The sequence below is a fragment of the Carica papaya genome, chromosome 5 (genome assembly GCF_054855325.1).
Source record: "Carica papaya isolate Zhongbai chromosome 5, ASM5485532v1, whole genome shotgun sequence".
Lineage (NCBI taxonomy): Eukaryota > Viridiplantae > Streptophyta > Magnoliopsida > Brassicales > Caricaceae > Carica > Carica papaya.
In genome coordinates this window covers 36111202-36127821 of record NC_142313.1, presented here as the reverse complement: position 1 = coordinate 36127821, position 16620 = coordinate 36111202, and positions in this window count along the sequence as shown.

Sequence of the window (16620 nt, the reverse complement as noted above, 5' to 3'; positions counted from 1 at the left end):
ATGCAAATTTGGTCGCTGCTTTCTCTTCTAGCTCCCGACTCTCTCTCCTTTTCTGCTTCACCCTTTTGCTGCCTCCCCTTTTTAATAGGCGGCTGCAAGAGACGAGATGCGGTTTTTTCTTTCTTTTTTTTTCTTAGCTGATTCTTCCTTCTTTTTCTTTTTTCCTCTTCAGCCGCTTCTTAATTTTCGTCCTTCTACTTTCTACAAATTTTTTTCCTTTTTCTTTTTCTTTTTTTGTTTGATGTGGCTGCTGGGATGGGTTGTTGAATATTTGGGCTTGGACTTTTGCCGCCTTCTTTTTTTCTTCTCTCATTCTCTTTTCAACTTCTTTTTCCTCTTTTCTTCAACAATATCACGAGTATCAAAATTTTACTAATTAATTTATTTTTAACTCAAAATTATTTCAAATTTAAGTAAAAATGATATTAAAATATTATAGAAATACAATACATCAGTGTATATTATCCTTCTATCATCATCATCATACGTTATCATTAAAAGTGTAAAATCTATTGATAAATGTAGATCAACAATATTCGCTATAACAAACTCTTTCATAAATCAAACATCACTATTTGAATCTATTTCAGTTTATCCTAATTCAAAAAATAAAATAGATTTGATGAAATAAAAAACTCTACTGTCTTTTATAATCACCAAGATATTAAACATATCTCTAAATGTAAATAAACCTAAGTAATCTTCATCTTAACAATCAAACACGTCTTTCCCTCCAACATATCTAAGATTTTGCGTTAATATAAATAGTTAACTATGATGCAGATGAATAACATATAAATTTTTTCATATGTTACAAATTTCAAATCATAAAACAAACACGAAAAATTATGAAATAATTAATCGCATATTATGTATTAATAAAAATAACCATATAATATTACTTTAGAAGTTACTCGATTGTCAAAGACAAAATTAACGCCTTCATGCTTTGTAGCATTAAATGATTTTAAGTATTATGCAAATCAGTTAAAGATTGTGTGACATTATGTGAGTTGAAGTCTATCTAAACTTTAATTTTAATTAATTTCCTATGTAATTGCACCTAGTTAGGTATTTAGACTTTCATTTTAATTAATTTTCTATCTACTTATAATTTTAAATTAGAATATTTTTATTACCTTTTTTATTTACATGGTCTACCCTATAAATGGGTCATAAAGTTTCATTGTAAGCATTCAAAAATTACCTCAATAATATTAAAAATGTTTCTTTTCAAGAGATATTTTTCTACAATCTTGTTGAGTAAGAAGTGGTTCTGCTTATCAAATTTTGATTTTTTGGCATTTTTCCATTCTATTTTTTTTAATTTTCAATGACCTTAGTTTCTATTATTCTTGATAGCATGTTAGGTAGAGAGGGCTTCTATAGGATCATCACTTTATAAGACGGGGTGTGATCCATGACAGGTGGTATCAGAACATGATTCGAGGACATCCCTTGAATATGAGGCTTAGGATTTCATAAGACTTAAATAGAGTTGTGAAACATAGGAAAATGCCTCTAAATTTGAATTTTATGAATATAAAAAATGGCAAGGATACCGAGAGAGCAAGCACATCGGGTTCTAAAAGATCGGATCAAACAGAGTTTAGATAGACTCATGCGTATAATCGAAGGGTTGGCTATGGTGGTAAGTCAACACGTAGTCCATAGCCAAAGTACTACTAACAGTAATAATGCTAGTACCAGTAACACACAGCCAATGGAGGAAAATAATGAAAAACTCATTGAAAGATTTAAGAGGATGAACCCACCATCATTTGCTAGACCAACCAACCCAATATTAGCCAAATAGTAGATCATAAAGTTGGAGAAGATATTCGATATTCTCAGCCCCACTTCAGAACAAAAGATACACTTAGCCAATTCATGTTCAAAGGAGCTGCAAAACACTGGTGGCGCCTAAAGAAGGGATCTCTGAAGACACTAATCCTTTGGGAAGCATCTAGAGCAGCATTATACAAGAAGTATTTCTCTGACTTTTTTCGAGAACAGAAGAAAATGGAGTTCCTGGAATTAAAGCAAGGGAATATGAGGGTGGCAAAAAATGTAGAAAAGTTGATAGAGCTGGTTTGGTTCGTGCCTAACATAGGAGTAGATGAAAGCCTGAGAGCCAGAAAGTTTTAGAGAGGCCTGCGTAAGGAGATCAGAGATAAAATCTCAATTTTAAAGATTAATGACTACCAAGAAGCATTGGAACGGGCACAAATTGGAAAAGATACTACAAGCCCAATCCCACAACAGATCCAACAGGTTCGACCATTCATACCAAACAATAAGAGAAAGGTCTATGAGTCACAACAACCTGATAAAAGGTAGAATATAGATCTCATAGGCCTAGCACAAGGGCTAGTGCAGATATGCCCCTATTATAGAAAGAACCATGGTAGCAGACCCTACTACAAGCTAATAAATAAATGTTTTAGATGTAGTAGTACTCAACATCGGATCAAATAGTATCTTATCAAAAAAGAGTAGACCAGGCCAAGAACTTAAGAAAGAGTACATGCTCTTACAGAGAGAGATGCTGAAGTCTCCCAGGATATAATCTAATGTCTGCTCACTATCTCTAGCACCTTGGCTAAGGTCTTAATAGACCAGGATCTACACACTTTTTTGCATCACTTGAGTTTTCTCAACATCTAAACATTGAACAATCACTGTTAGATTATGTATTAGTAGTCTCTACCTTAGCCAATAAGGACATGATTACTAGTACAATATGTCGACTATGTATTGTGGAGATTGCCAATAAAGAGTTACTAGTAGATCTCAGACTCTTAGATATGCATGATTTTAACGTTATATTAGGAATGGACTAGTTGGTTGCATACCATGCCAATATAGATTGTCATGGAAAGATGGTGACTTTTAATATTCCCAATGACAAGGCCTTCAAATTCAAAGGGATAAGGGATCCCCCAACATCCATGTCTCATATCTTGTATTAAAGCTCAACGATTACTTAAAAAGGGATGTACAGGGTATTTAGCTTCGTAGTGGAGAACAAAAGTAAATCAGTCAATCTACAACAGATACCATTAGTGAAGGAATTTTTTTATATTTTTTCAGAAGATCTTCCACATCTACCTACAAACTGGGAGATCGAGTTCTTCATTTACTTAATTCCTGGTACAAGCCCTATTTTTAAGGCTCTGTATCGAATGACGAAAGCTAAATTAGAGGTACTCAAGAAACAATTGTAGGAATTATTGGATATGGGTTTTATTATACCATAGGTATCACCATGGGGAGCTCCAATACTATTTGTGAAGAAGAAGTATGGTATCATGCGACTCTATATCGACTATATGCAACTAAACCAAGTTACCATAAAGAATAGTATTCGTTGTCTCATATCGATGATCTATTGGACCAACTTCAAAGAGCCCAAGTATTTTTAAAGATTGATCTACATTCTGAATACCATCAACTAAAAATTAAGAAAGAGAATGTTCCCAAGACTACCTTCAGAACCAGGTATGGCCATTACAAATTCTTATTTATTTCTTTTGGTCTAACAAATGCTCCTGCAGCATATATGGATTTGATGAACAGAATCTTCCTGCTATTTTTGGATAAATTTTTCATCGTCCTCATTGATGATATATTGATTTATCCACAGAGCAAGACTGAACATGCAGAGCATTTGGCAATAGTCCTTTGGGATACTTAGGAAAGAGAAGTTGTATGTCAAGTTTAAGAGGTGTGAGTTTTGGTTGAAGGAGGTTACCTTCCTCAGATATATAGTTTCAAAGGACGGAATATTAGTAGATCTAGTTAAAGTAAAAGCAGTAGTAAACTAGAAAAGGTCTATAACGGTAACTGAAGTCTGAAGTTTCATTAGTCTAGCTGGATACTACAGGAAGTTTATTGAAAATTTTTAAAAGATTGCTATTCCACTAATTCAACTCACTAAAAATGACAAAGTTTCAGTGGAATGATAAGTGTGAACAAAGTTTTCAAGAACTAAAGAAGCAGTTGACAACAACCCTAATATTGACTATTCCTAACGGTATTAGTGGATTCTCTATCTACAGTGATGCTTCAAAGCAAGATTGGAATGTGTGCTAATACATTACAGAAAAGTGATAGCTTATGGATCTAGACAATTAAAGAATCATGTGTAGAACTAGCCTATCTATGGCTTAGAACCAACCACTATAGTTTTTACCTTAAACATCTGGTGCCATTATGTATATGGTGAAAGTTTCGAGATTCACACAGACCATAAGAGTTTGAAGTATTTGTTCACATAGAAAGAACTTAATATGCATCAACGGAGATGGATGGATTTTTTAAAGGATTATGATTGTAAGAGCCTATACCATCCAGGAAAAGATGATATGGTTACAGATGCACTTAGTAGAAAGAGTACTTGCACTCTTGCCTATATAATAGCCTCAGAGTAAAGACTCGTAGAGGAGTTTTAGAAATTGAATATGAATGCATGACATATGGAGCAGCATTATGCAAATCAGTTAAAGATTGTGTGATATTAGGTGAGTTGAAGTACGAGCTTTGGCGGTATTTTTCGGCCAATTGGCCAGTTCTTTTACTCCGATTTAGCTATGGGTGGGTTTAAAATTGAATTTCGTGCAAGAGGAGAAATGTTTACTTTGTTTGGCGATTGGAAATTGCTCCGGTGCGGTGGCAGGTGGCAGCGGTTGGCTCCCCGATGGCTGGGTTGTCTTTTCCGACGAGGGGCTCTGGCGGCTAGGGTTAGTGTTTGGGTGCGGATGATGTTATTTATACCCACCCGCTTTTGATCTGAGCTGTCCATCGCTTTTAATCTGGACCGTCCGATCGCGATTAAATAGTAAGTGGATCTGGACCGTTCATCGCAATTCAATCTAGGCCATCCGTGCGCGATTCAATCTGTGCCGTCCGTGCGCGATTCAATCTGTGCCGTCCGTGCGCGATTCAATCTATGCTGTCCGTGCACGTTTTCAATCTGGACCCTTTTTACACGTTTTCAATCTGGGCCATCCGTGCGCGCGAGAACAGATCTCAGCTTTTTGATCGCGTGCACGCGAATCGCCCACGTGGCTCCCCCCGCGTGGCCTCCCGCGTTAACGCATCTGCCACCTAGTGCGTCCTGGTTGATTGGGGCTGTTGACTGGCATATGACGTGGTGTAACTTTTCTAAATTGCGTTTTGACCTCCGATTTCTGATTTTTCTTTAAAAAATACTCATAGAACCCAAATTTTTACCTATTTTTTCTAAAATTATTTTCAATTAAATCATTGACTAATTTTTCACCCTTTTTATTATTATTATTATTAAATCAAAATAAAATAAAATAAAATAAAATAAATTCAATTAATAAAATAATTATATTTATAAAAAAATAAAATTAAAAAAAAATAAATAAATGTTGGGTGTTACAACTCTCCCCCCTTTAAAAGAAATTTGGTCCCTCAAATTTGTCTCCTACTCTCGATCGAATAACTGGAGATATTGGGTTCTAAAGTCTGATTCTAGCTCCCATGTAGCCTCCCTTGGTGTGTGGTTCTGCCATATGACATTTACAAAGGGTATTTTCTGGTTACGGAGTAACTTGCTCTTTCGATCCGCAATGCCAACTGGTACTTCTTCGTAAGATAAATCCTCCTGGAGTAGAAGAGGTTCGTGGGCCAAGACATGATAGGGGTCTGGGTTGTACTTGCGTAGCATGGACACATGAAACATATTGTGGACCTTAGAAAGTTCCAGAGGCAGTGCTAATTCGTAGACAGCGGTACCAATTCTGTCTAAGACTTCAAATGGTCCAATAAATCGGGGGTTTAGTTTCTCCCTCCTGCCGAACCTACTGATTCCCTTGAAGGGAGTGATCTTGAGGAACACCTGGTCGCCTTTTTCAAATTCTAAATCTCTCCTCCGGGTGCTCGCATAACTCTTCTGCCTGTTCTGAGCTGTCTGAATGTTCTTCTTGATCTTAACTATTTTGGATGTAGTCTCCTCTACCAGCTCTGGGCTGAACAGTTTTTTATCACCCACTTCTTCCCAACAAATCGGTGATTTGTATGGCCACCCATATAACGCCTCATACAGAGCCATGCTAATACTCGTTTGGTAGCTGTTGTTGTAGGCGAACTCTATCAGGGGTAGATGGTCGTCCCAATGGCCTATGGAGTTAAAGACACAAGCTCGGAGCATGTCCTCAAGTGTATGGATTGTCCTTTCTGACTGTCCATCAGTCTGAGGGTGGAAGGCAGTATTGAGGGACAACTTCCTTCCCATGGCTTGCTGAAAACTACTCCAAAACCGAGAAGTGAACCTGGGGTCCCTGTCGGACACCATTGTCACTGGGACTCCATGCAATCTGACTATTTTTCGGATATACATTCTTGCTAACTTGTCCAAGGGATCGGTCATCCTGATGGTCAAGAAGTGGGAAGACTTGGTAAGTCGGTCAACAATTACCCAGATGACATCATGTCCTGAGCGTGCCTTAGGTAACCCTGTCACGACGTCCATGGTGATATGTTCCTATTTCTATTATGGGATCAATAATGGCTGAAGTAACCTGCCTGAGCGCTGATGCTCTTCCTTGACCTGCTGACATACTAAACATTTAGACACAAAGTCAGTTATGTCTATTTTCATCCCGTTCTACCAAAACCGGGGTCGCATACTTTGGTACATTTTAGTACTTCCGGGATGCATAGCAAACTTTGAGCTATGCGCTTCTGTCATGATGTCTCTCTTTAACTCACTGTCACCTGGAACACACACCCTGTCCTAGAATCGGAGTAACCCATCGGCGGAGACTCGAAATTCTGGGCTAACTCCCTGTTCTGCATCATTCTTGAGGGCTACTAGGGCGGGATCAGCTGACTGAGTTTCCCTTATTCTCTGGATTAACTCAGGCTGAACTGTCAGATGACTCAAACATATGACTCTCATCAAGTCTTGAAGTCGAACCTGTTGTGTGGCCCCAATTTGCCTGCATTTTGAAACCATCAAATGGGCTAATATACCTGAACTTTTTCTATTGAGTGCATCAGCTATCACGTTGCCCTTACCCAGATGGTACAAGATGTCACAATCATAGTCCTTAAGAAATTCTATCTACCTTCTCTGACGCATGTTGAGATCCTTTTGAGTGAATATGTGTTTCAAACTTTTGTGATCGGTATAGATCTGAAAGGTCTCTTTATATAAATAATGGCGCCAAGTCTTCAAGGTGTGTATGATTGCAGCAAGCTCTAAGTCACGGGTGAGATAACTTTTCTCATGATTCTTTAACTGTCTGGACCCATAAACTATGACCTTTCCATGTTGCATTAGAACACAACCTAGACCTAGATAGGAGGCATCACTGTAAACTGTATATCCTCCCGATCCACTTGGTAAGGCCAGCACAGGTACAGTAGTCACCTGTTTCTTTAGTTCTGAAAAACTTCTTTCACAGTCCTCATTTCACTCAAACTTGGTATTCTTCTTTGTGAGTCGGGTTAGGGGAGTAGCTAGGCTAGAAAATCCTTCAACAAACCTGCGGTAATAACCCACCATTCCTAGAAAGCTATGGATTTCTTTAACTGATGTCAATTTCTCTCAGCTGAGCTTCAACCTTTTCAGGGTTCACTGATACTCTATCCTTTGATATGATGTGTCCCAAGAAGGTGGTTTGCTCTAGCCAAAATCCATACTTACTTAACTTTGCATACAGCTTCTTTCCTCTAAGAACCTGCAAAACTTGAGCTAGATGGTGAGCATGTTCTTCTCTGCTTTTTGAATAAAACAGGATGTCATCGATGAATACGATGACAAATTGATCTAAGAATTGTCTAAAGACCCTGTTCATCAGATCCATGAAGATGTCTTTGGCGTTGGTTAGCCCAAATGACATGACCAGGAACTCATAGTGTCCGTACTTGGTTCGAAAAGCTGTTTTAGGGATGTCTTCTGTCCTTATTTTCACCTGATGGTAACCTAATCGCATGGCTATTTTGGAGAAGACATGCGCACCTTGCAACTGATCGAAGAGGTCATCAATCCTGGGAAGGGGATATTTGTTCTTGATTACGACCTTGTTCAATCCTCTGTAATCAATACATAGTCTCAACGTTCCATCTACCTTTCTAGAAAAAATAACTCCGGCACCCCAAGGGGACACATTGTATTTGATAAAACTACTATCCTGTAATTCAGCGATCTGTTTCCTCAGCTCCTCCATCTCAACGCGACTCATGCGGTAAGGAGCAACCAAAATAGGTTGGGTGCCTGACTGTAGATCTATGGTGAACTCGACTTTCCTATCCACTGGCAGTCCGGGTAGTTCATCTGAAAATACATATGAAAAGTCTCATACTACCGGAATCTCTTGAATATAATTCTCTTTCTTGGGTTTTCCTAGTTAGAGAAAACAATAAGGTTAAGGTATTCGACGAATGAGAAAACTTGCCATAAAGGAATACGTACTAAATGAGTTTATTAATTTGTGAATGGCTCCTCATTAGGAGGATTGAATACAACCTTCTTGCTAAAATAATTTACGGTGGTGTGATATGTCGCTAGCCAATTCATCCCTAAAATTACATCAAAATCTCCCGTGTCTAATTCTATTAGGTCTATGCTCAGTTTCTTATCTGCTATCTCTATGACACAAGCCCTGTAGACAACTTCTCCCAATAGTGTTATACTCCCAGCAGTAGATACAAATAACATAGAATCAAGTTTATAAGGTAATACATTAAATTTTGATGCAAAAACAGGTGAAATAAATGAATGCGATGCTCCAGTGTCAATCAAAACATGAGTAAGATGGTTACAGATAGTGTACATACTCTGTACCACGTCCGGGTTGGCTTCGGCATCCTGCTGGGTGAGGTTGTAAGCTCTACCCTGGATAGGAGGTTTGCCCTGATTCTAGTTCCTTGGGCACTCTTTCGTATAATGTTGGACACTACCATATATGCGACAGGTGTTGTTGAGGCGGTAGCAGAGTCGGTCCTCGTGATCCCTGCCGTAATGCTGACAGATCCTACCACGTCCTACCACTGGAGCCTGAGGGGAAGCCTGGATCACCGGCCTGGGCCTTTTGTTCTGTTAGACAGACATAATAGGTGCGGGTATACGGGGTGGAGCTGAGGGTCTGAGGTTCCCTGCTGCCTGAGGGAGGGTGTGGAAGCTCCTCTCCACCAGCTGTGCCTTGGCCAGAACAGCAGAATAGGTCTTGCGCTCCAGCACGAACAAATGCTGCCTGATCTCTGGACAGAGGCCCCACTGGAACCTCCTAGCCTTCCTGCCCTCATCCAACAGCGTCTCAGGGGAGTATCGGCCCAACTCCAAGAACTTACTAGCATATTCTGACACAGTCTTGTTCCATTGGTCCAAGTGGACGAACTCCATCTCCTTCAGATGTCAGAGATGCTCTGGGAGGTACTTTGCATGAAAGGCTGCTAGGAACTGTTTCCAAGTAACTGGAATAGGCAGGGTGGTCTGTTTAAGTTCCCACTAGCGGTCTACTTCTCCCACTAGCATGTAGGTAGCAAGGGTGACCTTCTACTCAAAAGTCACCCCTGAGGTCTTAAAGGCCTTCTCTGTCTCTGCCAACAAGTACTCAGCATCTTCAAAAGAGGATCCCCCTGCAAAAGTGGATGAGTTTAGTTTCTTGTACCTCCCTATGTAGCACAGGTCAATCGTGGGAGGAACTGAGTCCCGTGGAAAAGGGACTGGGCCAGGTTGAGGGTAGATTGGGGGGCCTTGTGGTGGTACTTACTGATATGGTGGGGGCACCAGATTGTACTATGGTGGTGTCGGGCGATACTGTGGCTAGGGCACTAGATCATACTGCGGTGGTGCTGAGTGGTACTATGGAGGAGCAGGGTCGTACCGGGGTGGTTTGGGATCCTCTCGCTGCAGTGGTGGCTCAACCTGTGGCAGCGGGGGCTCAACCTGTGGTAGCGGGGGAAGGTCAGGTAGCTCCCTCCTCTCCTCTCGGCCCTGCTGGACCGCAATGAGTCTCTCTACTATCTCAAATATCATGTCCACGTTTTCCCTGAACGAACCATCCCGGGCTGCTCGATTTAGTGGAGGTCTTCCTCTTCTCATCTCTCTGTACCTGCATTTCACAAGGAAGGGTTGAGTGATAATTCATTGTTTAGTGTTTCTCTAGGTATTATTGTGTAAAGGACAGATACGAGGAATGCGGCTCTAATACCAACTGGAACGGCCCCGGAAATTTAAAAGGAAATGCATATAATAATTTAAGTGCGGAAGTGAAATAAAGGTTAAGGTTAACATCTTTTACACGATAACTTAAAAGTACTAAATAAACATTACGGGATAAATTCTCTGAAAGAAATACGAGAAATAGAAAAAATAAAGGAAACTATAAAGTATCTAGCTTCTACTCGCAGCCTTCTTGCGAATCGGGCTCGGGAACCAGGTCATCCTGATATGAAATGGTTAAATAAGGGGTGAGCTATACTAGCCCAGTAATGACATCACATTATATCACCAGCACAGAAGCAAATGTTGGTAGAAAACCAAAAACAACCAATGGAGCACTAAATTTAAACCAATACATCCATTAAAAGTAAAATCATTTACCTTTTTACTTACCATTGGGGAATCTGTGAAAACAACTTATAAAGAAAATAACATCATATAGATCATAACTTCATGCACAATTAGTAACATAGAACATATCATAAATTCATATTCATTGACAATAACTAATCATCACCGTTTCTCGTTTCACAAGTCTACTAGTATCCATGGGGATCCATAGGGGTGTCCCCACTACACGTGAACCTTTTCCCTTAACAATCTTAATTCTAGAGCCGTCCCCATACTCCATCCGGTATGAGCACCAAGACATTAAACCTCAATACCTCGTCCGGTATGAAGGTGAAGCGAGCCGTCCCCATACACCGTCTAGTATGAGTGCCAAATGATCAAGTCTCCATACCCCGTCTGGTATGAGACAACGTTCACCGTAGGGTTCCCTATGAACCTAGTCCATCCACTATCTCCCAGAATATCTAGTGTGGCTGTCATCTTATCTGTTTATTAGATCACATCCCTTTCCTGTTTATCCTTAATCTCCATTACCAAATTAAACACAATCACATAAACAATGAACATGCACTTGGTAATACAATCATATCTTAAATCCCAAAATCATATAGTGGTCAAGTAATACAGTAATACATGCATTTAAAACTCTAAAACCAGGTATTATTATGCCTTTAAACTGTAAAATAAATCAACAGGAATCAACAGAGAACAATGTCTGATTTCGGGCTCCATTAGAATTCCGTAATTAATTATGCATATTTATCTAACTTGTGCAAAAGACCATATTATTATTTATTCAAACTTCACATCTATGATAGCAAATATAGTGATGGATCCTTACCTGATTTGACACCGAAAACTAAATGGTTACTGCGTCTACGGGCAGGCCCTAGATTCCCTGAATTTTCCTTCGGGAACTGGAACGCATTTACAGTACCTATAAATATCCCAAATAAGCCCAGAAATCAGTCCTATGGCCTAATCGGCCAATTTCAAAAATCTGGCACAGCGGCTCCGCTGTGCTCCGACGACGGCGCCACCACACGTGGCGATGACTCGCTGTTTTCGGCTGAATACAGCCAAACTTGCATCGGTTCCTGTGAGAAACACACTTAGGGCCCTTGGTTGGCCGAAAAAACGTAGAAAACTGAAACTCACTAGCAGTGGGACTCTCTAGTGTGACGGCTCCTCCAGCTCACGTTGCGGTTGAGTGTTTTGCTTCGGTCAACCTGTAGAGAAGAAAATGGTGATCACAACGGTAAAAAAATCACATCAAACGGGAATCGGGAAGGGCCCCATCGGAGGCATTTTTCGAAACACCCCGCGGCGGGGCCGCTGAGCTTCGGCGGCAGCCAATTGGCCGGTTCTTTCACTTCGATTTGGCCATGAGTAAGTTTAAAATTAAATTTCGTGCAAGAGGAGAAATTTTTACCTTATTTGGCGGTCAAAAATTGCTCTGGTACGGCGGCGGGTAGCGGCGGTTGGCTCCCCGGTGGCTGGATTGTCTTTTCCGACAAGGGGCTCTGGCAGCTATGGTTAGGGTTTGGGTGCAGACAGAGTTATTTATACCCATACGTTTTTTATTTGGGCCGTCCATCGCTTTTAATCTAGACCGTCCGATCGCGATTAAATAGGGAGTGAATCTGTACCGTTCATCGCGATTCAATATGGGCCGTCTGTGTGCAATTCAATCTGGGCTATCTGTGCGCGATGCAATCTGGGCAATCCGTACGCGCGGGAACGAATTTCAACCGTTCGATCGCGCGCACGCGGATCGCCCACTTGGCCTCCTGCATCAGCACCTCTGTCACCTAGCGCGTCCTGATTGGTTGGGGCTGCTGACCGGGCATCTGACATGACGTAACTTTTTTAAATTATGTTTTGACTCCCGGTTTCTGATTTTTCTTTTAAAAATACCCTAAGGACCCATATTTTCACATCTTTTTCGCAAAATTATTTTCAATTAAATCCTTAACTAATTTTTCACCATTATTATTATTATTATTATTTTTTTATTAAATCAAATTAAAATAAATTAAATTAAATTAAATTTAATTAATAAATAGTTATATTTATAAAAAAAAATAAAAAAATAAAAAATAATGCTGGGTGTTACACCCATGGCCAAATCAAAGCAAATAGACTGGCAACTGAGCCGAAAATCGCGGGAAAAATTAAAAACTGCCTCTGATGAGCCCCTTCTTGATTTTCATTTTATGTGATTTTTCTATCATTGTAATCACCATTATGTTTTCTACAGATTGACCAAAGAAAAAAGCCTAACAGCGAATGTAACACCCCAACCCTTTTCTTTTTATTATTATTATTATTTTATTTTAATTTTTGTAATTATTATATGGATATAATGATTTATTATGTAATAATATATGGTTTTAATTTAATCTAATATATTTAAATAGAAATAATAATAATAATAATAATAATAATAATAATAATAAAAAGGGGTAAAAATTATTTAGGAATTTAATTGAAAATAATTTTGAAAAAAAGGGTGAAAATTTAGGCTTTGGAAGTATTTTTGAAAAGAAAATTGAAAATCAGGAGTCAAAACGCAATTTAGAAAAAATGCACCACGTCACCAGCCCGGTCAGCAGCCCCGGCCAACCAGGACACGCCGCGTGGCAGAGAGGCTGACGCGGGAGGCCACGTGGGCGATCCGCGTTCGCGTGATTGAACGGCTGAGATCCGTTTCCGTGCGCATGGATTACCCAGATTGAATCACGCACGGACTACCCAGATTGCATCACGATGAACGGTTCAGATTCATTTTCTATTTAATCGTGATCGGACGGTCCAGATTGAATCGCGATGGACGGCTCATATTAAAAGCGGATAGTTATAAATAATCTTATCCGCACCCAAACCCTAACCCTAGCCGCTAGAGTTCATCGCTGGAGAAGACAGCCCAGCCGCCGGGGAGTTGACCGCCGCCACCTGCCGCCACACCGGAGAATTTTCAGTGGCCAAACAAAGTAAAAAATCTCCTCTTGGCTCGAAATTGGATGTTGATCCTATCTATGGCCAAATCAGAGCAAAAACACCGACCAATTGGCTGAAAAACGCTGCTGAAGCCCAGCGGCGCCGCCGCAGGTTTTCTCGATTTTTGCCTCCGATGAGACCCTTCTCGATTCCTGTTCGATGTAATTTTTTCACCATTGTGACCACCGTTCCCTCCTCAACAGGTTGACCTGAGCAAAACACCAAATCGCGACTTGAGCTGGAGGAGCAGTCGTACCGGAGAGTCTCGCCGTCGGTAAGCTTCGATTTTTTGTATTTTTTCGGCCCACCGAGGGCCCTAGGGGTGTTTTCTCACAGGAATCAATGCAAGTTTGGCTGAATTCGGTCAAAAACGACTGGAAACAGCCAACTCGAGCGGATCGCCGCCAGAGCACGGCAGAGCCGCCGTGCCGGAATTCCAAAATTGGTCGAGTAGGTCTTGGGTCTGATTTTTGAGTTGTTTGGGACATGTGTAGGACCGTAAGCGTGTTTTAGTTCCCGAAGAAAAATTCAGAGAATCCAAGGACTGCCCATAGGCGCAGTAAAAATCTAATTTTTGACATCGAATCAAGTAAGGACCTCTCACCCTATTTTCTATCATGGGATTAAAGTCTAATAAATGATAAAACTATACTTGTATAAATTAAATAGATATTGATAATTCATTACGGTTGCTAATGGAGTCCGAACTGGACATATTTCTCTGTCAGTTCCTGTTTGATTTATTTTACAGTTTAAATGCATTATGATATCTGATTTATTTATTCTATAGTTTTGAATGCATGAACCACTGTTTATTTCACTACTGCTTGATTTTGTGAATCTAAGATATGCTTGTCTTGTTGGATGCACGTTACTTGTTTAAGTATTCATGTTTGAATGGGTAACGGAGACTAAGGAAAAAAAAATAGGAAAGGGGTGTAAATTGATAATTAGATAAGATGACAGCCTCACTAGACATCCTGGGAGATGATGGACGGACCGGGTCTATAGAAAATCCTACTGAAAACGTTGTCTCGTATCGAACGGGGTATGGAGACTTTAAATGTTTTGGCACTCATACCGGACGGGGTATGGGGACGACCTGCTTCACCCTCATATCGGACGGGCTATTGAGGTTTATTGTTCGACACTCATACCAGATGGGGTATGGGGACGGCCCTGAAAATTAAGTTTGTTAAGGGAAGGGTTCACGTGTAGCAGGGACCCCTATGGATCCCCATGGATACTAGAGGCTAATGAAAAGGGAGCAACTGTTGTTTGATAATTGAAATATAAAAGTATGACATGTACTATGTTACAGATTATGTATGAATTCATGATATCTATGATGTTGTTGTTTCTATGAGTTGTTTTTATAAATCCCACTGAGGTAATTGGACGGTAAATAGTTTGATTATTGATAAATGAATCTATTCAAAATTTGTGCTCCATTGGTTGTTTTTAGTTTTCTATCAACCTTTACTTCTGTGACGGTAATATAGTGTGATGTCTTTACTGGGCTAGTGTAGCTCATTCCTTACTTAACCATTTCAGATCAGGGGGACTTGGTTCCCAAGCCCGATCCACAAGAAGACGGCAAGTAGATGCCTAGATGTTTATTAATTTCCTTATGGTCTTTCATTTCTATTATTTCATTTAGAGGACTTATTTTTTGATATTGTCAATACATTTAAGTTATTGTGTAAAGGATATTAATCAGAACCTTTTATTTCGCTTCCGCACTCATATTCTTTATATACATTTCCTTTTAAATTTCCGGGGTCGTTACAGCAAAGGTGAGCTGGCGGAGCCGCCGCACCGAAAAATCCCACCACCGGTGATTTTTTATTTTCTGACTTTTTTAGGCCAACTGAGGTCCTTCAACATATTTTTTTTACAGGGATGAGGGTAAAATTGGCCAAAAATGGTCAATCAGAGGCAAATCGCTGCCGTGAGTGGCGATGCCGTCGCCGGGGCACGGCGGTGCCGCTGTGTCGAAATTTCAAAATTACCTAGAAAATATTTTTAAGACTGATTTTAGATTTTTTAGGATATTTCTAGGTAGTTGAAGCGTGTTTTAATCTCCAAAGAAAAATTTAGGGAACTCGGGGACCGCTAGTAGGCGCAGCTGAAAGTTTTATATTTCGGACACCGATTTGGGTGAGAATCCCTCACCTTATTCTCTGTTATGGAATTGAAGTTTAATTATAAATAATATGGTACTTTGCATAATTTAGAAAACTTCGATAATTAATTACAGATTACTAATGGAGCTGGAACCAGTTATTTATTACTATTTGTCCTGTTTTAACTTATTGATTGATTTTACAATTTTAAATGCATAATAATACACTGGAGTTGGTAAGATGATTCAGTTGTGTTTTCTTGATGCATATATTGCTTGTTTTGCATGATTTATAGTTAAATTGTGAAACTGAAAATTAAATGTAAATGAAAAATTGCTTGATTAAGTGAATGAATGATTGGTAGCCTTACTGGATATCCTGAGAGATGGTGGACGGATCGGGTACATAGAGAACCCTACCGTGAACGTTGCCTCATACTGGACGGGGCATCGAGGATTGGTATTTTGGCGCTCATACCAGACGGGGTATGGGGACGGCCCATTTGACACTCATACCAGACAGGGTATGGGGACGACTCGTTTTATTCTCATACCGGACGAGATATTGAGGGATGATATTTTTGGCACTCATACCGGACGAGGTATGGAGACGACCGGTTAGTTGACAATGTTGAATAAGGGTTCACGCGTATTGGGGACATCCCTGCAGATCCCCATTGATACTAGTAGGCAGATAAAAAGGCAAAGTTGTTTTTCTGCCTAATTGAAAATGAGATTATGATATTTATTATGTTATTGTTTCTATATGTCAGTTTTAGAAATCTCACTACGGTAAGTATGTAATAGATGATTTTATTTATGATAAATGAATTTACTTAAATTAATAGCTCCATTAGTTATTTTTATGATTTTTACCAGCCTTTATTTTTGTATCGTTGAGTAGTGTGACATTCTTACTGAGATAATGTACCTCACTCTTTCA